Source organism: Salvelinus alpinus, chromosome 17, assembly GCF_045679555.1.
Source record: "Salvelinus alpinus chromosome 17, SLU_Salpinus.1, whole genome shotgun sequence".
In the NCBI taxonomy this organism is placed as follows: Eukaryota; Metazoa; Chordata; class Actinopteri; order Salmoniformes; family Salmonidae; genus Salvelinus; species Salvelinus alpinus.
The window spans coordinates 3772988-3798550 of NC_092102.1; the positions used below are offsets into that span (position 1 = coordinate 3772988).

The following is a 25563-nucleotide window of genomic DNA, read 5'->3' on the forward strand; positions in this document are numbered from 1 at the left end:
TTAAATAAATTAAATAAATGCTGTAGCAGAGAGAGCATTCTATGACTTGGGTGACGGGAGTCTTTGAAACTTTTGTTGGTCTTTCCTCTGACACCGCCTAGCCACTTTGGCCTAGTATAGAGGTCCTGGATGGCAGACAGCTTTGATGTACTGGGCTATACGCACTACCCTTTGTAGCTCCTTACGGTCAGATGTCGAGCAGTTGCCATACCAGGTGGTGATGCAACCCTCCAGGATGCTCTCAATGGTGCAGCTGTAGATTTTTTTGGATTTAAGTGGATTTAACAATTGAAACCAATAAGGGATCATAGCTTTCACCTGGATTAATATGGTCTGTCTATGTCATAGAAAGAGCAGGTGTCGTTAATGTTTGTATACTCAGTGTACAGTGCATTCGGAAAGTATTCAGACACCTTGACCTTTTCCACATTTTGTTACAGCCTTATTCTAAAATGGGTTAAATAGATTGCTTATTCCTCATCAATCTACACACAATACCCCATAATGACAAAGCAAAAAAATAATATTGACATTTTTGCAAATGTATAAAAAGAAATAACTGAAATATTTACATAAGTATTCAGAACCTTCACTCAGTACTTTGTTGAAGCACCTTTGGCAGTGATTACAGCGTTGAGGCTTCTTGGGTATGACACTACAAGCTTGACACACCTGTACTCAGACACATGGGAAAGTATCAAATTGACTGAGACATTGTGATTGGGCATCTCTCTGATGTGATGGGCCCGTGTGTACATATGTGTGTGTATGTGTGCGCGTGTGTTTGCGCGTATCAGTGTGTTCCGCCTCTCTGACTGAGGCATTGAACTTGGATGTAAGATTTTCTGGAAACAAAGTTCTTTATTTGTCAAGAGTAGTAGGCTAAGGCCCAGTTCTCTGTGACATTTTAGAGACACATTTGCATCGACCCACCCACGCACACACTCATAAAGAAGTTTCAAACACACACAGAGAACACAAAGAAGAAAGAACATTGAGAGAGAATTTACTTTTACTAAGGAAAATAAGAAAAATAAGTTTGTCACGCTCGTCGAAAGGAATGGACCAAGGCGCAGCGTGGTGAGCATACATTTTAGTTTATTTATAATGTCACCAACAAAACAAGAAATAACAAACGAACGTAAAGCTACGTAATGCTCGCAGGCCACTACACATAGACAACTACCCACAATCACAGGTAGGAAAAAAGGCTGCCTAAGTATGATTCCCAATCAGAGACAACGATAGACAGCTGTCCCTGATTGAGAACCATACCCGGCCAAAACATAGAAATACAAAACATAGAAATAAAGAAACTAGAATGCCCACCCTAGTCACGTGACAGTTTAATAAATAAATTGGGACTGGAATTTACCAAAATAATGATTAAAAGGTTAAATGGTGAAGTTTGAAAGCATGGATAAATGTACTGTGGAAGATGCTATTAAAGGGGGATTAAAGTAATGCAGTAAAATAGTTAACGTTATAATGTTGTTTGCATTAGTATGATGCATATAGACAAGGTTTGTTAAGCCTATAGGAACAAGGCCCGTAGGGCCTGTAGGAGGTTGATAATGAAAGGTTATAATGCTGAAATGTTGTAATGATGGGATGTTTAACTTGATGGATATCTAAGAGGTAATAAGTTAGGTTAGAGGGGGATTTTAATGTAGCTAAGTAGGAAACGGTAATGTTTAAAAATGTATGTTTTAAAAGTTAAGGTTAATAAAGTACATTAATAATGCTAGCCTGCATTGGAAGTTCCCTGGTCAGAGCGGCCAGGAGGAGACATCCTATCAAGGCGGGCATCCTGTGTAGGCGAGCGTCCTGCCTATGCGAGGAAAGGAGCGATGTCCGCATTAAGTGTTAACCACTGAATGCGTCATCGGAGCAGGTGTCAGTCACGTTGGTCTAGCAGAAAATAGAATGGAGGGTATAAAAGAGCTATGGTTTTTGGAGAGGAGCACTCTCCTTGAGCTTGCAAGAAGAACCTGTCGACTGCTGGAAGAAGATTTTTGCTGTAGCTTTTTAACTTAAACTATTTTTAGATTTTTATTGCACTTATATTTAGATTTTTGTTATACTCAGTTAAAGTAAAATTCTAGGAGGAATCCTTTGTGATGTGGTAAGGTTGGACCCAGGTGCAGAGAAGAGACCAGATGAGGAATCAGTGGTTAAGGATAAATATAATACTTTACTGAGAAACGGTAGCCGCAGGATCACAGTACACTTGAAAAAACAACAAACACTCAGTCTCGAAAACTCACTCAGGAAACGAACGCACACGGTAAACAATTCAAGCTTCTGCAAAGGAAACCAGAAACACACCTCTTTTAATAGGCAGAGTAATAGGACACACCTGAGTGTCATTAATCAAATCTAATCAAATGTTATTAGTCACATGTGCTGAATACAACAGGACCAACAACGCAGTTTAAAAAAAATATGGATGAGAATAAGAGATAAAAGTAACAAGTAATTAAAGAGCAGCAGTAAAATAACAATAGCAAGACTATATACAGGGGGGTACCGATACAGAGTCAATGTGCTTGGGCACCGTTTAGTTGAGGTAGTATGTACATGTAGGTAGAGTTATTAAAGTGACTATGCGTAGATGATAACAACAGAGAGTAGCAGTGGTGTAAAGAAGGGGGGGGGGTGGCAATGCAAATAGTCTGGGTAGCCATTTGACTAGATGTTCACGAGTCTTATTTTTTGAGGTGGAAGCTGTTTAGAAGAGTCTTGGACCTAGACTTGGCACTCCGGTACCGCTTGCCGTGCGGTAGCAGAGAGAACAGTCTATGAATAGGGTGGCTGGAGTCTTTGACCATTTTTAGGGCCTTCCTCTGACACCGCCTGGTATAGAGGTCCTGGATGGCAGGAAGCTTGGCCCCAGTGATGTACTGGGCCGTTCGCACTACCCTCTGTAGTGCCTTGCGGTTGGAGGCCGAGCAGTTGCCATACCAGGCAGTGATGCAACCAGTCAGGATGCTCTCGATGGTGCAGCTGTAGAACCTTTTGAGGATCTGAGGACCCATGCCAAATCTTTTCAGTCTCCTGAGGGGGAATAGGTTTTGTCGTGCCCTATTCACGACTGTCTTGGTGTGCTTGGACCATGTTAGTTTGTTGGTGATGACTCTAGGACTGTCTCTGCCGCCCTCTGGTGACAGGTGGAACCATGACATCCTTAAGGTTACCTCATTGATAGAGGTTTGGTAAAGTAGTTGTTAGAGTTTTAGACGCCATTTGAGGGGGGAGACAAAAAACTGTTTATAGTGTTGTAAAAGGTAAGAAACCGTTTTTCTTGTTTTTAAATATTGTGCTTCTCATAAAATTGTAATAGACAAAAAAACTAATATTTTATTGGCGCAGCCCAACGGGTGTTTAGGTAAGGGCGCTGAGAATGGCCCAGCTCGGCACTTTGCTGCCTCTCCCGAGCGCGTATATTCATAATTAGTTGACCTCAAAGTGTTTAGAATGCACTGATGCAGACATGTATTGGCCTGCTGAATGGCATATGCAGATGTCAGGTGAGAAGCAACTGCGGCCCCTCATGATGAGTTCAGATTTATTGTGGCCCCGACCGCAATCAAAGTGGCCCATTCCTGCATTAGTGCATATCGTACATACTTTCCTCCCAATCTCTATAGAATAATAAACATGACTTCATGTCTTACTAGTAAGCATTGTAATAAGCATGTAACAGTTGCTGACCCTTGTACTTGGTGACCACTGCAGAGATGACACTGAGAGGCTCCTGGAAGTCCACCCTCAGACAGGAGCTGCTACTGACAGACAGACGGACAAAGCTGGGAGCATCTTTATATTATCCGCTATTGTTTACTTTTTAATGCTTCAACAATGTTATTCATGACATCACAGTCAGTCAGTGCTGTCAAAAAGTCAGAAATGTTAATAATTTCATAATATATCACATACCCAGCATTCCCTGGAAACAGTGAAAAGTTCTGTGGACTGTCGTGGTTAAATCAAGATCAACTAAATTGATATCCCACATTCAGAATTATTCATCAGTCAACTTACAGTAAAACAGTTACATACAGTTTTCAATCACTCAAATACGTATTTTTCTTTATTCATAATCGTAACATGCACCTTACACTATCTGAAGAATTTCACTACTGTATTTGAGAACCAGAGAAAAGCCTACAAAAACCGTCCGGCCATAAAAGCACGGAGTATGTAGAATGATGAAGAGGAAAAACTCCTCTATGCATCAAAGTCCAGATTGATTCAGGTGTAAGGGGGCTGCCTACCTGCTACCACGCGTGTCATGAAACGCGTATAAAACGTTAAAACCTGTTGGGGATGGGGGCGCTGTTTAGACTATTTATGCTAACTTGGCTAATTTTTGAAACGGCTTCCCACAAAATCCTTGATCGTACAATATGCATATTATTATTATTATTGGATAGAAAACAGTCTATAGTTTCTATAGGAGTTGAAATTTTGTCTCTAAGTGGAACAGAGCCCATTCTACAGCAATTTCCCTGACATGGAGTCAGATTTGAGAAATGTTGGCCACTCTTCTGAACTCAGTTAAAAGGGCACTGTCGTTGCTATGACTATACGGACACTTCTTACGTCTTCCCCTGGATGCCTTTACGTGATGACGATTCCAACGGGGTCGATTGCACGTTCACAGGACCTACAAATGAAAAAACTCTGAAGCTAGTCATTCTTTGGGAGCTGCGTCATGAGCCTAGAGGACACCGGCGCGCACCTGTTCCAAGCGTTAGTTTAGCCTGTTATATTTCTCCGGTCATCTTTTCACTCGTTATAGGAGTTAAAAACATCATAAGGTAGTTAATTTAAAGCGTTTTATAGCAATTTATATCCGTTTAGTGCGATTTTGGGACATTTATTTTTGCAACGATGTGAAAAGTTGGGCACGCTTTTCAGTTCATCCCGAACGCAGTTGACATTTCCACATGGCAAGAGGACAGCTTTCCACCAAAAGATGATTTCTCCCAAGAAAGGATCCTTTGCCCAAGATACTGATGGAAGAACAGCTCAAGGTAGGACATTTTTATTATGATAAATCGTGTTTCTGTCGAAACATTTTAGTGGCTTAGGACGCCATGTTTTTTGACGTAGCTTCGCTTGGCGCAAACTGTATTGAAAAGTAAGGATAAATTAAAAAATGTAATAACGCAATTGTATTAAGAATTAAATTGTCTATCAATCCCTGTCCACCCTATATTTTTTAGTCACGTTTATGAGTATTTATGTATAAGAGTAGATCACTGTCTAAGTGGCGCAAGGACTTTTTCTTTACCAGCTTGTCTACATTTCACATTGTCTAACCATGATTTTGGTGGCTAAATATAAACATTTTCGATCAAACTGTATATGCATGTTGTAATGTGATGTTACAGGAGTGTCATCGGAAGAATTCTGAGAAGGTTAGTGAAAAAATTAATATCTTTTGGCGATGTTGACTTTTATCGCTCACTTTGGCTAGAATCAATGCTGGGCTGCTAATTGCTATGTGCTAAGCTAATATAACGATTTATTGTGTTTTCGCTGTAAGACACTTAGAAAATCTGAAATATTGTCTGTATTCACAGGATCTGTGTCTTTCGATTCGTGTATGCTGTGTATTTTTACGAAATGTTTGATGATTAGTAGTTAGGTAAACACGTTGCTCATTGTAATTATTCTAGTCCATTTGTGACGGTGGGTGCAATTGTAAACTATGCCATCTACCTGAAATATGCACTTTTTTCTAACAAAACCTATCCCATACCATAAATATGTTATCAGACTGTCATCTAATGAGTTTTTTTGTTGGTTAGGGGCTATAAATATCTTAGTTTAGCCGAATTGGTGATGGCTACTGGTGTTGGTGGACAAATAAAAGATGGTGGATTATGCTAATGTGTTTTTAGGTAATAGATGTACATCTTTACATATTGTGTCTTCCCTGTAAAACATTTTAAAAATCGGAAATGTTGACTGGATTCACAAGATCTGTGTCTTTCATTAGCTGTATTGGACTTTAATGTGTGAAAGTTAAATATTTTAAAAAACTATTTTTTTTGAATTTCGCGGCACTGGTTTTTCAGTGGGGGGGGGGGAGGGGTGCCGCTAGCGCCACGCTGATCCTAGACAGGTTAACAGGATTGGTGTGTGTCGTCGTCCCCCCCCCCGTGGGACAGTTGAGCTATCGTAGGATAATGCGATTAGCATGAGGTTGTAAGTAACAAGACATTTTCCAGGACATAGACATATCTGATAAGAGCAGAAAGCTTAAATTCTAACTGCACTGTGCAATTTACAGTAGCTATTACAGTGAAATAATACCATGCTATTGTTTGAGGAGAGTGCACAGTTATGAACTTGCAAATGTATTCCTAAACCATTTAGGCACATTTGGGCAGTCTTGATACAACAATTTGAACAGAAATGCAATGCTTCATTGGATCAGTCTAATAATTTTCACATACACTGCTACCATCTAGTGGCCAACATCTAAGTTGCGCCTAGATTCCTAAATCATATATTGGCCTTTCTCTTGCGTTTCAAAGATGATGAAAATATTTTTTTTTCTTGTATTATCTTTTACCAGATCTAATGTGTTATATTCTCCTACATTCATTTCACATTTCCACAAACTTCAAAGTGTTCCCTTTCAAATGATATTAGGTTATATTACTTGTTAGATATTACTGCATGGTCGGAACTAGAAGCACAAGCATTTCGCTACACTTGCATGAACACCTGCTAACCATGTGTATGTGACAAATACATTTGATTTGATTTGAAGAATATGCATATCCTTGCTTCAGGTCCTGGGTATGGCATTTTAGGCGAACATTTAAAGAAAGGGTCCAATCCTTAAGAGGTTTTAAAGAGAGAACACAGACACGCTACACACACTCATATAAGCACACACATAGGCCTACACACTCATACACACACGCATGTACTGTATGCATACATACACCAGTGGCGATCGGTGCCGTTTAAGATGAGGGAGGACGGTTATGTTCATGAGCATGGCCATATTTCTACTACAGCATATTGGATGATTGTCATCCATATTCCATTCACCCAGTTCAATGTAACATAGATAGGTTTAGCCTTCTACATGATACAAAAATGTTTCCTATACCCATCATGAGGTTTCTACAACTTAGCCTATGAATGAAAGTTTACAACGTAGGTGCACACATGTCAAGAAAAAAATGTGAGGTGACAGACACCTACACATGGACAGACACTGACACATTCAATATCGCACACTCTGGACTGCATCTATCTGATCTAGGATGTAATCATTAGTCCCACAGTTGCAAACAAAAGTTTCCACTGGACAAATTCAGGTATGTTTATCCCTGTTTCGTTATGTTTGCTTCCGTTTAAGAAACATTTTCCAACAGAATTGAATGCACCCCTGATCGCACGTAAACACAGTCCACTAACATAGCAGCCACATTGCATTCCTTCTTGCATCTACACGCTTTTTTCTCACCTTTTCCCTTCACTTGTGGACTTCAATGCACAACACATCAGCTGTATGTGACCAGGTGAAAAAACTTTTCCAAGCCAAACCATATCATAACCGCTACACACAGCCTACATCGTTGTCACCATGTTAGCTAAAGTGACGTCATAGTCATCATAGCTAATAGAACTAATGCGTTAGTAAACCCACTACAATCATGCAGTAACGTTACTTACAGTGTACAGTCAGTAAGCAGTTTAGCACTTACACCGGTGGGCCCCGTGGCAATACATTTGTTAAACCAAAAACGTACCTTGATTTGGAAGAGTTCCAGTGTTGTGTTGGATAGTGAAAATAAATTATGAAATATCTTTCTCTCTTTCTCTCTCTCTTGCTTCTCCTTCATTTTTGAAGAAATTAATTTGTTAAAAACTGTTCAACTATTGTCTTTCTCTCTTTTTGAGTCAACTACTCAGTACTAGATTAATTCTCGGATCCTTTGATTGGGTGGACAACATGTCAGTTCATGCTGCAAGAGCTCTAATAGGTTGGAGGACATTCTCCGGAAGTTGTCATAATTACTGTGTAAGTCTATGGAAGGGGTAGAACCATGAGCCTCCTAGGTTTTGTATTGATAGAAGGTAGCTGTCCTCCGGCTACAGCATGGTGCTACCCTACACAGTGCTGTTGAGGCTACTGTAGACCTTCATTGCAAAATAGTGTTTTAATCAATTATTTGGTTATACATCAATATATTTAGCATATATAATTTCTTATATATATATATATATATATATTTCTTTTTTAAATGAAATTCACTGAGGAGGATGGTCCTCCCCTTCCTCCTCTGAGGAGCCTCCACTGACGTACACACACACACACATACGCACAAACACACATGCTTCCGCGTTTACACTACACACACATACATACACACACACACACACACACACACCCGCTCTGTCCCAGCCATCACAACGTGGAACCCATTACCAGCTCAGCCCAGACAGAATGCCATCAAAAAAAAGAACAGAAAAATTGAAATCAAGGCAATGCTGGATTGATCTGGGTACCAACTGCACTTCAAGTAGAGCTGAGCACATGATCTCTGGCTCAAAAATGTCTAATGCCACACACACACACACAGTATATTTTACAATTAAGTTGCACAAGGTAGTGCCCCTGGGTGTGTACTATGTGTGTTTTTGCGTGTATTTGGGTCTGCATGTTTGTGTGTGTGTGTGTGTGTGTGTGTTTGTATCTACTGACTGGCATGCTCAACGCCCGTCTGCATGCGTCTGAAGAGACGGTGCCTCCACTCCCAGGCGTTGAGTTGCCTCTCATGGTCCGACGACTCCCGCTCCCCGGGGCCCTCGCTACGCACCTGGGCCTGTAGGTCCCCCATGCGCTCCTCTGCCTCGCGGACCAATGTGGCCAGGTGCACAGCACAGCCCTCAAGGCTCACGACTGCAGGGCACAACAGTTGTAATTTATATTAACACTAGAATCTCTGAGGTGATCAACACATTACTTTATCAGCTCTTTGAAATAAAATTACCACTTTTGGGGGAAATAAATAAATACTTTTTTTCATTTCTTCAACATATTGTTCTTCCCTCAGAAAATGAGACCCAATAGATGTGCTGAAAACACACGACTCTTTAATTCTAAGAAACCTCCTCTTTTCCCATAATCCACTGGTATAACACTCTAGCCTTTTTAATGTCTTTGTTTGTCAGAGGCACTAACGCACATTCCTAATTAAAGCCCATTTAACTTCGGAGTCACTCTTTAAGGGTGACATCATTCAGAGTTAAAATAACAGAGAAAAGTGTGACCGGGCAGGGTTTGGTTCCTCTGTGAATTTCAATGGGACACCCAATATGATGGGGAAATTGTTTGTCAGTGATGTAAGGTTCCGAGGTATAACTAAGTTATTCTAGTACTCTGTCTATATTTCAGCTTGACTCAGTATCTATCACGTCACCGTGTCTCACTTTGGCTTAAGTGTGTCTTCATGCATGAGGTGGTGAGGGTAGGCAACAACACATCCGCCACACTGACCCTCAACACGGGGGCCCCTCAGGGGTGCGTGCTTAGTTCCCTCCTGTATTCCCTGTTCACCCACATCTGTGTGCCCGCACATGACTCCAACACCATCCCTAAGTTTGCTGACGACATGACCGTGGTAGGTCTGATCACCGACGACGATGAGACAGCCTATAGGGAGGAGGTCAGGGAACTGTCAGTGTGGTGCCAGGACAGCAACCTCTCCCTCAACGTCAGCAAGAAAAATGAGCTGATCGTGGACTGCAGGAAACGGAGGGCTGAGCACGCCCCCAAATCACGGCGACAGGGCTATAGTGGAGCAGGTTGAGATCTTCAAGTTCCTAAGTGTCCACATCACTAGTTTCAAGTTTTAATGTCACCTGCACAAGTCCAGTGAAATACCTCTCTTGCAAGCTCTAACCCCAACAATGCAGTAATCACTTTCAATGTAGTACTAAAAATACATAAGAGAAATAAAAATAAGAAGAACACGAGAAAGTAAGTAAGCTATATACAGGGTCAGTTCCAATACTATATTTGCAATGTGCAGGGATACTGAAGTGATAGAGGTAGATATGTATAGGGGTAAGGTGACTAGGAATCAGGATATATGATAAACAGAGTAGCAGCAGCGTATATAAGGATTGCATGTGAGTGTGTGTGCATGTGTGTACAGTCAGTATAAATGTGTGTCTATGTTAGGGGTGAGCAAATTAAGTGAGAGAGTGTGTGTGTGTGTGTGTGTGTGTGTGTGTGTGTGTGTGTGTGTTTTGGAGTGTGAGTGTGCGTAGAGACAGTGCAAAACATACAAGGGTCAACTCAGATAGTCTGTGTGTCCAATTTGTTAGCTATCTAGCAGTCTTGTGGCTTTGGGTTAGAAGCTGTTCAGGAGCCTACCATCAAGGACCTCTATACCAGGCGATGTCAGAGGAAGACCCTAAAAATGTCAAAGACTCCAGCAACCCAGGTCATACCCTGCTCTCTGATACCGCACGGCAAGCGGTACCGATGCACCAAGTCTGGAACCAACAGAACCCCAAGCCATAACACTGCTAAATAGCTAACAAAATGGACACACAGACTATCTGAGTTGAAAACCCTTTTGCCAAACCAGTCTCAACGTCAACAGTGAAGAGACAACTCCGGGATGCTGGCCTTCTAGGCAGAGTTCCTCTGTCCCGTGTCTGTGTTCTTTTGCCAATCTTAATCTTTGATTTTTATTGGCCAGTCTGAGATATGGCTTTTTCTTTGCAACTCTGTTTAGAAGGCCAGCATCCCGGAGTTGCCTCTTCACTGTTGACGTGGAGGCTGGTGTTTTGCGGGTACTATTTAATGAAGCTGCCAGTTGAGGACGTGTGAGGCGTCTGTTTCTCAAACTAGACATTGTAATGTACTTGTCCTCTTGCTCAGTTGTGCACCGGGGCCTCCCACTCCTCTTTCCATTCTGGTTAGAGCCAGTTTGCGCTGTTCTGTGAAGGGAGTAGTACACAGCGTTGTACGAAATCTTCAGTTTCTTGGCAATTTCTCGCATGGAATAGACTTCATATCTCAGAACAAGAATAGACTGACGAGTTTCAGAAGAAAGTTATTTGTTTCTGGTTGTAACGGCTGTCCTCCTCCTCTTCATCCGAAGAGGAGGAGCAGGGATTGAACCAAGGTGCAGCGCGTTGAAATGACATGAATGATTTATTAAATAAACAAAACGAACAAACACGAAAACGAACTATACTTGAAAATGATACAAAATAACAAAACGAAAGTAGACAGACCTGAACGACGAACATACATAAACACGAGAACGCACGAACAGGGAAAAATAGCCTACATGAAATGAACAAACCGTAACAGTCCCGTATGGTGCGACAAACACTGACACAGGAGACAACCACCCACAAACAAACCTTGTGAACAGCCTACCTAAATATGACTCTCAATTAGAGGAACGCCAAACACCTGCCTCCAATTGAGAGCCATACCAGGCAACCCTAAACCAACATAGAAACAGACAACATAGAATGCCCACCCAAACTCACGTCCTGACCAACTAACACACAAAACTAAACAGAAAACAGGTCAGGAACGTGACACTGGTCATTTTGAGCCTGTAATCAAACCCATAAATGCTGATGCTCCAGATACTCAACTAGTCTAAAGAAGGCCAGTTTTATTGCTTCTTAAATCAGAACAACAGTTTCAGCTGTGCTAACATCATTGCAAAATGGTTTTCTAATGATCAATTAGCCTTTTAAAATGATAAACTTGGATTAGCTAACACAACGTGCCATTGGAACACAGGAGTGATGTTTGCTGATAATGGGCCTGATAATATTCCATAAAAAATCTGCCGTTTCCAGCTACAATAGTAATTTACAACATTAACAATGTCTACACTGTGTTTCTGATCAATTTTATGCCATTTTAACTTTTACTTGGTACTCATCCCGGATCCGGGAGCACCCTCCACAGTAAAAAAGCTGACTAGCATAGCCTAGCATAGCGTCACAAGTAAATACAAGCATCTAAATATCATTAAATCACAAGTCCAAGACACCAGATGAAAGATACAGATCTTGTGAATCCAGCCATCATTTCTGATTTTTAAAATGTTTTACAGGGAAGACACAATATGTAAATCTATTAGCTAACCACGTTAGCAAAAGACACCACTTCTTTTACTCCACCAGTTTTTTACTCCATCAGTAGCTATCACTAATTCGGCTAAATAAAGATATATATAGCCACTAACCAAGAAACAACTTCATAAGATGACAGTCTGATAACATATTTATGGTATAGGATATGTTTTTTTAGAAAAATGTGCATTTTTCGGGTATAAATCACAGTTGTACATTGAAGCTGCAATCTGAAATAGCGTTGGAAGCAGCCGGAATAATTACAGAGACCGACGTCAATTACCAAAATACTCATCCTAAAACATTTCTGAAAAATACACAGCCTACAGCAATTGAAAGACAAAGATCTTGTGAATCCAGACAATATTTCAGATTTTCTAAGTGTTTTACAGGGAAGACACAATATGTAAATCTATTAGCTAACCACGATAGCAAAAGACACAACTTTTTTTCTCCACCATTTTTTCCTGCATCAGTAGCTATCACTAATTCGACTAAATAAAGATATATATAGCCACTAACCAAGAAACAACTTCATAAGATGACAGTCTGATAACATATTTATGGTATAGGATATGTTTTTTTAGAAAAATGTGCATTTTTCAGGTATAAATCACAGTTCTACATTGCAGCTGCAATCTGAAATAGCGTTGGAAGCAGCCGGAATAATTACAGAGACCGACGTCAATTACCAAAATACTCATCCTAAAACATTTCTGAAAAATACACAGCCTACAGCAATCGAAAGACACAGATCTTGTGAATCCAGACAATATTTCAGATTTTCTAAGTGTTTTACAGCGAAAACACAATATATCGTTATATTAGCATACCACATGAGCTAACATCACACCAGCATTAAATCAAGGCAAAGGGGGCGATAACGTTATCGCCACCAAAATATATTAATTTTTTCACTAACCTTCTCAGAATTCTTCAGATGACAGTCCTGTAACATCATATTAAACAATGCATATAGAGTTTGTTCGAAAATGTGCATATTTAGCATCACAATGTAACGGCGGTCCTCCTCCTCTTCATCCGAAGAGGAGGAGCAGGGATTGAACCAAGGTGCAGCGCGTTGAAATGACATGAATGATTTATTAAAATAAACAAAACGAACAAACACGAAAACGAACTATACTTGAAAATGATACAAAATAACAAAACGAAAGTAGACAGACCTGAACAACGAACTTACATACAACGTGAAGAACGAAATGAACAGGAACAGACTACATGAAATGAACAAACCGTAAACAGTCCCGTATGGTGCAAACATCGACACAGACACAGGAGACAATCACCCACAAACAAACAGTGAGAACACCCTACCTAAATATGACTCTTAATTAGAGGAGAACGCAAAACACCTGCCTCTAATTAAGAGCCATACCAGGCAACCAAAACCAACATAGAAACAGATAACATAGACTGCCCACCCAAAACACATGCCCTGACCTAAACACATACAAAAACAACATAAAACAGGTCAGGACAGTTACAGAACCCCCCCCCTCAAGGTGCGAACGCCGGGCGCACCAGCACAAAGTCCAGGGGAGGGTCCGGGTGGGCAGTTGACCACGGTGGTGGCTCCGGCTCTGGACGCTGTCCCCACACCACCATAGTCACTCCCCGCTTCTGTCTTCCCCTCCCAATGACCACCCTAAAACTAACATCCCCTAAATGAACGGCCAGCACCGGGAGAAAGGGCAGCACCGGGACAAGGGGCAGCACCGGGACAAGGGGCAGCACCGGGACAAGGGGCAGCACCGGGACAAGGGGCAGCACCGGGACAAGGGGCAGCACCAGGATAAGGGGCAGCACCCGGATAAGGACCAGCACCGGGATAAGGGGCAGCACCGGGATAAGGGGCAGCACCGGGACAAGGGGCAGCACCGGGACAAGGGGCAGCACCGGGACAAGGGGCAGCACCGGGACATAGGGATAGCTCAGGACAGAGGGAGAGCTTAGGAGAGAGAGGTAGCTCAGGAGAGAGAGGTAGCTCAGGATAGAGGGGCAACTCCGGACTGAAGGGCAGCTCCGGACAGAGAGACAGCTCTGGACTGAGGGGCAGTTCAGGATTACTAGCCGCTTCTGGCTGAGGGACAGCTCATGGCTGACTGACGGCTCTGGACGCTCATGGCAGGCTGACGGCTCTGGACGCTCATGGCAGGCTGACGGCTCTGGACGCTCATGGCAGGCTGACGGCTCTGGACGCTCATGGCATGCTGACGGCTCTGGACGCTCATGGCAGGCTGACGGCTCTGGACGCTCATGGCAGGCTGACGGCTCTGGACGCTCATGGCAGGCTGACGGCTCTGGACGCTCATGGCAGGCTGACGGCTCTGGCTGCTCATGGCTCTCTAACGGCTCTGGCTGCTCATGGCTCTCTGACGGCTCTGGCTGCTCATGGCTCTCTGACGGCTCTGGCTGCTCATGGCTCTCTGACGGCTCTGGCTGCTCATGGCTCTCTGACGGCTCTGGCTGCTCATGGCTCGCTGACGGCTCTGGCAGATCCTGTCTGGCTGGCGGCTCTGGCAGATCCTGTCTGGCTGGCGGCTCTGGCAGATCCTGTCTGATTGGCGGCTCTGGCAGATCCTGTCTGATTGGCGGCTCTGGCAGATCCTGTCTGGTTGGCGGCTCTGGCAGATCCTGTCTGACGGGCGGCTCTAGCGGCTCCTGTCTGGCGGACGGCTCTAGCGGCTCCTGTCTGGCGGACGGCTCTAGCGGCTCCTGTCTGGCGGACGGCTCTAGCGGCTCCTGTCTGGCGGACGGCTCTGTAGGCTCATGGCAGACGGGCGGCTTTGCAGGCTCATGGCAGACGGGCGGCTTTGCAGGCTCATTGCAGACGGATGGCTCAGATGGCGCTGGGGAGACGGATGGCTCAGATGGCGCTGGGTAGACGGATGGCTCAGACGGCGCTGGGGAGACGGATGGCTCAGATGGCGCTCGGGAGACGGATGGCTCAGATAGGATAAGGCGCACTGTAGACCTGGTGCGTGGTGCCGGAACTGGAGGCACCGGGCTAAGGACACGCACCTTCATACTAGTGCGGGGAGCAGGGACAGGGCACACTGAACTCTCAAAGCGTACTCTATACCTGGTGCGTGGTACCGGCACTGGTGGCACCTCAGGACTAGTACGGGGAGAAGTGACAGTGTGTACAGGACTTAGGAGACGCACAGGTGGCTTAGTGCGTGGGGCCGGAACTGGAGGCACCGAACTGGATACACGCACTATAGGGAGAGTGCGTGGAGGAGGAACAGGGCTCTGGAAATGCCCTGGTAGCCTAGTGCGTAGTGTAGGCACTGTAGGTACTAGGCTGGGGCGGGGAGGTGGCACCGGAAATACCGGACCGTGCAGGCGTACTGGCTCTCTTGAGCATTGAGCCTGCCCAACCTTACCTGGTTGAATGCTCCCGGTTGCCCGACCAGTGCGGGGAGGTGGAATAACCCGCACCGGCCTATGTAGGCGAACCGGGGAAACCATGCGTAAGGCAGGTGCCATGTATGCCGGCCCGAGGAGACGCACTGGAGACCAGACGCGTTGAGCCGGCCTCATGACACCTGGCTCAATGCCCAATCTAGCCCTACCAGTGCGGGGAGGTGGAATAACCCGCACCGGGCTATGCACACGTACAGGAGACACCGTGCGCTCTACTGCGTAACACGGTGTCTGCCCGTACTCCCGCTCTCCACGGTTAGCCTGGGAAGTGGGCGCAGGTCTCCTACCTGCCCTTGGCCCACTACCCCTTAGCCCCCCCCCAAGAAATTTTTGGGAGTTACTCACGGGCTTTTCGGGCTTCCGTGCAAGACGCGTCCCCTCATAACGCCGGTTCCTCTCTCTATTTTCCTCCGCTCTCCGAGCTGCCTCCAGCTGTTCCCATGGACGGTGATTTACTTTAGCCCATGGTCCTTCTCCGTTAAATATTTGCTCCCAACTCCACAAGTCCTGTATACTTGCCCGTTGCTCCAAATTACGCTGCTTGGCTCTGGATTGGTGGGTGGTTCTGTAACGGCGGTCCTCCTCCTCTTCATCCGAAGAGGAGGAGCAGGGATTGAACCAAGGTGCAGCGCGTTGAAATGACATGAATGATTTATTAAAATAAACAAAACGAACAAACACGAAAACGAACTATACTTGAAAATGATACAAAATAACAAAACGAAAGTAGACAGACCTGAACAACGAACTTACATACAACGTGAAGAACGAAATGAACAGGAACAGACTACATGAAATGAACAAACCGTAAACAGTCCCGTATGGTGCAAACATCGACACAGACACAGGAGACAATCACCCACAAACAAACAGTGAGAACACCCTACCTAAATATGACTCTTAATTAGAGGAGAACGCAAAACACCTGCCTCTAATTAAGAGCCATACCAGGCAACCAAAACCAACATAGAAACAGATAACATAGACTGCCCACCCAAAACACATGCCCTGACCTAAACACATACAAAAACAACATAAAACAGGTCAGGACAGTTACACACAAATCGTGGTTATGCAATGTAATCTGTCAAAATATGGCATGCATTCGGGCCGGCGCCATCTTGGAAAGGCACCTATGTTTACGATTATTTATCGATTAGATTGACTAAAAAAATACAGGTTGGACAGCTAATGAAAGATGCATTGGTTATTAATGCAACCGCTGATTTAGATTTTTAAAATTTACGTTACTAGACATACATTGTGAGTTACAGCCAGACTAGTGCCGCAAAAAATGGCTGACAACTGCGTTTACATTTTTCCACATAAATACGGAATAAAATCATAAATAACTCTTACTTTTGGACGAGCTTCCATCAGTATCTTGGGCAATGTGTCCTTTGTCCAAAAGAATCGTTGCTTTGTTGTAAAACGACCTCCTCAACTTCAGAACTAGCAGCTAACGATAGCTACACGGCACACACATGCCCAAATCATCAAACGCAATACTAAGGAAATTCAGAAAAATAGCAATATACTCGCATAAACTGATATAAATCGGTTTCAAATAACTTCGTTATGATGTTTCTAACACCTATATCGAATTAAATCACAGACGGATATATCTTTGATCAATAACGAGAGCTTTTGAGCATGCGATTCTGATGTCCTCCCTTGCGTCCTGGCGAGCGTCAAAAAGATGGGTCATCTCACTCCATTCCCTTTTATAAACTCTGACAAACACGTAGAGACACCATTCCACTTCTCATTGGTTACTGACATCCAGGGGAAGGCGGGTGCAGTTCATGTCAAGCCATAGGGCACACACAGAGTTTTAAACTGATCCGAGATCAGAGACTATTTTTCAGATCTTCGCATTTCGCTGTAGAAAGAGTTCTGGTTCACCCACAGACATAATTCAAACGGTTTTAGAAACTAGAGATTGTTTTCTATCCAATAGTAATAATAATATGCATATTGTACTAGCAAGAATTGAGTATGAGGCAGTTTAATTTGGAGACGATATTTTCCAAAGTGGAAACAGCACCCCTGTTTATTGAGAAAAGATTAATGGACCAAAAAATAGCCTTTCTTTCAAAAGCAAGGACATTTCTAAGTGACCCCAAACCTTTGAGCGGTAGCGTACATGTCTACTTCAATTACCTCGTTCCCCTGCACATTGACTTGGTACTGATAACCGTGTATATAGCCAAGTTTCCGTTACTCTTTGTGTATTTATTATGACTTTTATTATTACATGTTATTACTTTTCTTTTCTTTCTCTATTTTCTTTCTCTCTGCATTGTTGGGAAGGGCCGTAAGTAAGCATTTCACTGTTTATCTACACCTATTGTTTACGAAGCATGTGACGAATACAAAATGTATTTTATTTTATGTCTTTTCAGAGGTGTCATGCCCATATGGGGCACAGAGGCATATGCCCACTCAGATTTGCCAGCAGCTTACCACCCTGCATCCCACTGATGGCTTGCTTCTGAAGCTAAGCAGGGTTGGTCCTGGTCAATCCCTGGATGGGAGACCAGATGCTGCTGGAAGTGGTGTTGGAGGTCTGGTAGGTGGCACTTTTTCATCTGGTCTAGACTTTTTTTTTTAAATATCCCAATGCCCCAGGGCAGTGATTGGGACATTGCCCTGTCTTTTGGATGGGACGTTAAACAGGTGTCCTGACTCTCTATCTTGACTCTCTATCCCATGGCACTTATTGTAAGAGTGTTAAATTCCCATCTGGCCCTCATACCCAATCTGGGCTTTTGTCCTGTTTCAAAACATTTAATAAATAATATTTTAAATGATCGTTGTTGTCTCTCTGTAATACTACTAGCCACCTAGACATGTTATGAAGTTGGCTTTAGCTAGCCCAGATAGGTCCCAATCTCCCAACTTCATAACTGGCTGTCAAGAAGCCATTTCAGGCTATCAATACATTTAGAGTAGCTAGCTTGTCTAACTATCTTCGCAGGCATGCCTGCTGGCAAGGTTGGTAGACTCTAGAAAAGCAAGCAATAACTAAATGACCTGAATAAGACTCACATTTACCTAGATTTTAGCAGCAATGCAGAGAATAATATTTTGTTTCTTTAAAAAAAAGAACCACCAGTCGAGGATACAGACAGCTCAAGAGGTATGCTTAGATATGCAGAAAAATATGCATTTTCTTTTTTACATAGAATTAAGCAAAATTATTATGGCTCTAGATTGCAGGAAAAAGCTGTTTCAGGTGTTTGAAATATGCAAAATTCTCCAACTTCCAGAAAACCACCCCACAGCCATCCTTGTGTACTTTGTGCCCCCTTAGATGTTTGGGGTGCATGACAGCCCTGTACATGTCTCAGTATGTCTCAGTGTTTTGTCCATTTCTTGTACCATCTGAGCAACACAAGACCACTACGAGTGCCTACGAGTGCCGAATGCCTATATCTGTCTCCCTCTGTTTGTCTCTGTACAGTATGTCTCTCTGACGTCTCTGTCCCTGTCTGTCTCAGGGAGCCACAGACAGACTCTGTGAAGTCTGCTACAGCAGAATCAATGGCGTCCTTTCAAAGCCCAACGAAAGCCCCGCATTGTCTATGATCTCAATTCACCTCAGATGGAGTTTGATTACAACGTTCTTATAAAAACGCTGACTCTGTATCCTGGCTAGGGCTGACGGGAGAGCCCTTTATTTCTCTCCCCCTCTCCCTCTCCCTCTCTTTCTATTTCCCTCTCTTTTTTCTTCGTGTGTTATTTGGGCTCCGGAGAGCAATCAAAGAGCGAACTTCAGTAAACACCACGTTCCCTCAAGTGTTTTCAATTTGGTGATACCTTTATAAAATGTCTGGATAGGTTCTGGAAAGGGAGTGCAAACACACCAATAGTCTGGGAGAGCTCGGTGAGGCCTAATCGTTAGCAGAGAGTGAGACGGCGGAGGCTGCTAGATCACAGGCGGCAGAACGGGCTTATGAAGATGACTAATATCGCATCAAGATGACTAACAGCACCCCCTGAGCACCATTGTGTTTTTCGTCTCTCTTTCTTTCTTCTCTCTCTGCCAACTTTGACATACTCTGTAGTGTGGGAACGTGCTTTTTTTTGTGCGTGTGAGAGGTTGGTTGTTCTGCTGGTTGTGGTTGCTGTGGCAACTGCTCTGGTTGCCGTGGCGGTGGGTACAGTTGGCCATGCTTGCCAGAGTTAGAATGAAGTCACTTTTAGACACTGATCTAAAGTCAGTTTTGCGGGCCTCCCGAGTGGCGCAGCAGTCTAAGGCACTGCGTCGCATCGCTAGAGGCGTCCCTACAGCCTCGGGTTTGATCCCGAGTTGTAACACAACCGGCCATGATTGGGAGTCCCATAGGGCGAGGCACAATTGGCCCAGCATCGTCCAGGTTAGGGAAAGGTTTGGACGGGGGGGTCTTTACTTGGCTCATTGCGCTCTAGCGACTCCTTGTGGCTGGCTGGGTGCCTGCAGGCTGACCTCGGTCGCAAGTTGAACAGTGTTTCATCCGACACATTGGCGCGGCTGGCTTCCGGGTTAAGCAGGCGGGTGTTAAGAAGCGCGGTTTGGCGGGTCATGTTTCGGAGGACGCATGACTCGACCTTCGTCTCCCGAGCCCATTGGGGAGTTGCAGCAAATAGACAAATTGGGGAGAAAATTCAGTTTTGTGTTTTACAGGTTAAGACCAAATCTTAACCTGTAAAACACAAAACTGAATTTTCTCCCCAATTTGTAGGGTAAGCTTATCCTAAATCAGTACCAAAAGTGCATCTTCTACTCATACTATGGTTTATGATGGAACATGCTCCATATTTTCTTCAATAAACAACTGTAATGATCCTATAAGCTAAGGAGCGAGCGTGCAAGTGGGCACGCAGGCAAGCAGGTGAACAGACAGACAGAAAGTCAGTCAGTCAGAACAAATACAGACAGCCAGACAGAAAGACAGACAGATAGCCAGTCAGCCAACCAACCAGCAAGCCAGAACAGGTACCCACAGTGGGGGCTCTCCTTGGCTCCGGCGTGGAGCAGCAGCCTGGCCATGGGTACGTTGTTGGTCACGATGGTCATGTCCAGGGGCAGCAGGCCCTCACTGTTTGGGATGTTGAGGTGGGACAGGAGTAACTGCACCAGGTCCATCTCCTGGTGCTCCACCGCCTCGAACAGCACCTCGTTGCTCTGGAACTAACACACATAAACACATGTTTGAAGAGATACTTCAGGATGTTGGCAATCAAGCCCTTTAACTCATGGATACCATTTTTATATCTCTGTGTGCAATTTGAAGGAATTTTTTAACTAGCGTTAGTGCAATTGCTAACTAGTGTTAGCACAATGCCTGGAAGTCTATGGTAACTGCTAGCATGCTAGTATATACCATAGACTTTCAGTTATTTTGCTAACGCTAGTAAGCATTGGCTCGCAAAACTAACTCTAACTTATATCATACTGGATGCAGAGATATAACAAATGGTTCATCTGACTAATTGACAAAATCCTGAAATATCCCTTTAATGAGACTTTGGTGTTAGGGGCTGTGTTGAGCATGTCTTGAACCAGTGTTGTGTCTGTGTTGAGCCTGTGTTGTGTCAGTGTTGAGCCTGTGTTGTGTCTATGTTTAGTCTGTGTCTCTGTTTAGTCTGTGTCTCGCTTGTATCTCACCTGTGTTGAACCTGTGTTTAAACCTGTATTGACCGTGTGTTGAGCCTGTGTCCCTCGCCATGGTGGACTTGCGGAGGTGCTCCTAGTCGCACCGTCCTGACACCACACTGTCCTCCAGGTCAGGCAGGTTGCCCGCAAGGAACTTCCCCGACAAGTTCCTGTAGAGGCGGCAGGCAGCGCTCGGGGATGACAGGCTGGTGGACTTGTTCCGGGTAGGAAGAGGGTGAGGCTTTCGCATCTCTCGCTGGGTCATCTTGGCTGAATCAGCCATGTGGGGAGAAAGCGGATCATCGATGCAGGGGATGGTCGAAAGTGGGTTTTTGGTGAGTATTAGTATCAATCATATCAGTCATAGTATGGTATTTTAGCAGACACCTTTATCCAAGGTGACTCAGAGTTTATTTTGGCAACTATAGTATATTCTGTATTTGTGGACCATGAGGGAATGAAACCCATAAGCCTGGTGTTGCTAGGACTTACCCACTGAGCCATTGGAACCACAGGGGGAATGGGGTGAGTGTTATTGTACTTCTGCTATTTTTGAATCACTAGCACCGTGGTTACCAGCGCTTTTGAAGAATGCACCAAACATTACCGACACTATGTTTGGTGGGCCACATGTTTGACGCTTCTGCCTTAGATGTTGTTATAATAAACAGTACCTTGCTTGTTAACGTCTGTAACATGCCTTGTTTAGAATGTCCTTAACATGGAGGCTCTGACGAAGACTAAGAAAACACATTAGATCCTACACCAGCTACGGAATGAATGCACAATTTTGAAGTGACTTACCTCTTTTTTTAAGGGTCATGTGTTATGAGGTAGGGCCAAGAGTTTTTCCTAACCAAATGACCTGGCAAGGAAAAACTCTGGGCCTTAATAATGGACTATAAGGTTTTAACTTAACGTTTTCCTGGTCAGCTGGTCAGGACAAACTCCTGGTCCTGGTCCTGACACGTTTTCTTAATTCCATGCCAATGTGCCAGCAATCCAGGTGGGTATCGCATTGGCATAATTTCTAAGTAATTATGATAGTTAACGTTAACATATGAGTCATCATTGGCACTGCCATCGCTGTTCCTCTGTCAGTCCTGCCCTCTCAACCTGACACCTCTTTCTCATGAGAGGCTGAGATGAGCTCATTCCTTCCTATCTTGGCATCTGTGGCATGGCAGATATGCTGCCCTCTCCACTCTGCCACAGGAACAATGTGAATGACTGGGGAGCTTGGGCTGTGATGCTAACACACACGCTGACGGAAGTGTCAATGGGATGCAGAGGCGGTGGTGGTGCATTCCGTAACCCGATCCCACACAAGATAGATGAAGGAAGAAAGATAGAAAGTGTGAAAAAATTATGAAACACCTGCTTCGGCCACCTTTCCTTCTAGTTCCCTGCTGCCAATGACTGGAACGAATTGCAAAAATTCACTGAAGTTGGAGACTTATATCTCCCTCACTAACTTTAAGCATCAGCTGTCAGAGCAGCTTACCGATCGCTGCAGCTGTACACAGCCCATCTGTAAATAGCCCATCCGACCAACTACCTACCTCATCCCAATATTTGTTTTTGTTTTTCTGCTCTTCTGCACACCAGTACTTCTACTTGCACATCCTCATCTGCACATATATCACTCCAGTGTTAATTGCTAAATTGTAATTACTTTGCCAGTATTGGCCTATTCATTGCCTTACCTCCTTACTTAATTTGCACACACTGTATACAGACTTTTCTATTGTGTTATTGACTGTATGTTTGTTTATCCCATGTGTAACTCTGTGTTGTGGTTTCTGTCGCACTGCTTTGCTTTATCTTGGCCAGGTCGCAGTTGTAAATGAGAACTTGTTCTCAACTGGTTCATAAAGGTGAAATAAAAAATAAATAAAAATTTAAAGAAAGAAATGAAAGAATAAAGAAAGAGCGTCGCTATGCTTAGTCAATAGTGAATCACCTATTGAATGTGTGTCATGGACCAAATGCACATGACACATATTGAGCCTATGGTGAAATCAGTGTAAAGAGTCAATTTCCAACGCTCGTCCGCTGTTTATGACTGTTAATAGAGAATAGAGAATGAATAGAGAATTTAAGTGAGTTATAGTGTTTCTGTAATCAGGATTAACACAGACATGCGCGGACACACACACACACACACACACACCAAACGACAGCTGACAGTGGCGGCAGAGCCCACATATCTCCAAGATAAAGGCTACAGTCGGTGGAGCCACTGATCGCCCCCCGCATCAACCCCTTTCACAGGCAGGGCGACACACCAAAATACACCCATCACATCCCCATTCTCTCCCTCTCTCCTCTCCCTCAGTAAATGTTCTGTCCCATAATAGAGGCCCTTATTTTAGGCTTCCTCGTGTTCCCTGTGCCAGCCTATTGCAGGGGCAGATAAGCGACGCAGGTATTTGGAATCATTTTTCCATGGGGCAGGGCCTGAGGCACAGAGAAAACAGAGATATATTTGTAATGTTCTGAGTATCCATTTCAAAGAGGCGGTAGTATAGGAATTTCCAGCAGGCTTATTATTGTTTGTTGTCTGATTTTTTTGTCAGCCGCCAGAAGGCCCATCACTCTTTGACGACATTAGCGTAGGGTGGTGGCGAGGGGTTGGTGGGCGGTGACTTTCAAAGTTCAACGGATGCCACTGCCCGCCACGTAGATACGTGACTTGTCCAAAAGTCACTCATCAATGACAGTCACTGATTCCCCCAGTGACTCCATGCTGTCCCCAACACCAGAGAGAAATAGGGAAAGAGAGATCGTGAAATGGAGAGGAAAGCAGGGAGAGAGAAAGTTTAAGAGCGGGAGGGGGGGGGGGGGGGCAAGTTAAGAGGTTGAGCTTTGAGAGACAGTGATAGGTGAGGGCAAGAATAAGAGGGAAAGAAAGAGAGAGAGAGATTGAGAAGGACAGAGAGAGCAAAAGAACGAGAGAGCCAACTACAGCCATGCAGCATTGAAAGCCACAACATTCAAACACGACACCTCTCAACACCCAATTTGTCAAAGTTAGGGGTAAGGGAATAGAATTAGCACAGACCAGTCCACTTTAGAGAACAAAGGAGAACTCTGACCTTGTCAGTCCGCTTCTGGTAAAGACCAGCACCCAGCAGTGACACAGAGGTGCTGAAAATCCCCATGTACAACAGGACAATGACAGATCTAGGACATACTGGAGATGATCAAATATATATACTGATATAGTCCATCAGGACTGGAATCCAATATGGCTAAGGCACCTATCAGTTACACCCCAGCACACATTAGAGAACTCTTTATCTTGGGAATCTTACAAGAGGGTAGGACATACGCTGTATAAGCCTCTGTCAGGTATATTACACACACACACACACACACGCACCCCATTCCTGCCTTATAACACACTGCGAGCAGGAAACAGTCCTGGTGGGAACAAAGCCCTACCAGAATCCTGGGTTCATGCTTGGCCCCTCACCAAGCCCACATCAAATAGCACAGTTACAGCCCCACCACCGCAACTCACACACAATGTACACACACACACATGCACAGAGACACACACACACACGACTACTCCACCACTGCTCTTCTGTGTACCCTGCCGCCACCACCACACCAGTCTTCTCTACCACCACTTCCTCTCTTTCCATTCCCCTCCTCCCGCTATACCCTATCTCCCTCCATCCTTCCTTCCTCCTCTCCTCTACCACCTCTCTTTTTCTCTCCCATCCTCCCCTCTCTCCCTCTCCTCTACCACCTCTCTGCCTCCATCCCTGTTCTCCCTCCAACCTCCTTTCCCCGATCACCTCTTCTTTTCATCCATCCCTCGCTCCCTGTCAGTGCCTACTGGAACTCTGACATGGGGAGTGGAATTAAACATGGATGCTTGCTGTATAACGTGGGAGCTGTGTGTGTGTGCGCATGCGTGTTTGTGTTTGTGCACGTTTCCGTGTGTGTGTTTCTCCATCCCCGTCCTCTTCTCACCAGTCCTTGTATCTCTCTTACTCACTTTCTCCACCTTTCTCAATGCAGATTATTTTTCCTTCCCTCTTGTTTTCGCTTCTTCTCACTCACACACCTCAACTCACCGCCTTCCCTGTTTCTCCCTCTCACTCACTCGTTTCTGCATGCCTTCTTCCCTCTTTGACTGCCTTCTCCTTGCCTCCTCTATTTCTCGCTTTCTGTCTCCCCTTACTCCCTCCCTCTCTCCCTCCCTTGTGTATGTGTGTTTCTGTGCCTATGTGTGCGAAAGCATGCTTGTGTGCACCTGTGTGTATGTGTGAATGTGTGTGTGTATGCCTGTGTGTGTGCGTTTGTGC

General features: G+C 44.4%; 1 pseudogene; it reads right to left on the reverse strand.

Annotated features, from left to right (window-relative positions):
• Nucleotides 1–1796: 1796 nt before the first annotated feature.
• Nucleotides 1797–21506, reverse strand: LOC139543211 (ankyrin repeat and fibronectin type-III domain-containing protein 1-like; annotated as a pseudogene).
• Between the last annotated feature and the right edge of the window lie 4057 nt (nucleotides 21507–25563).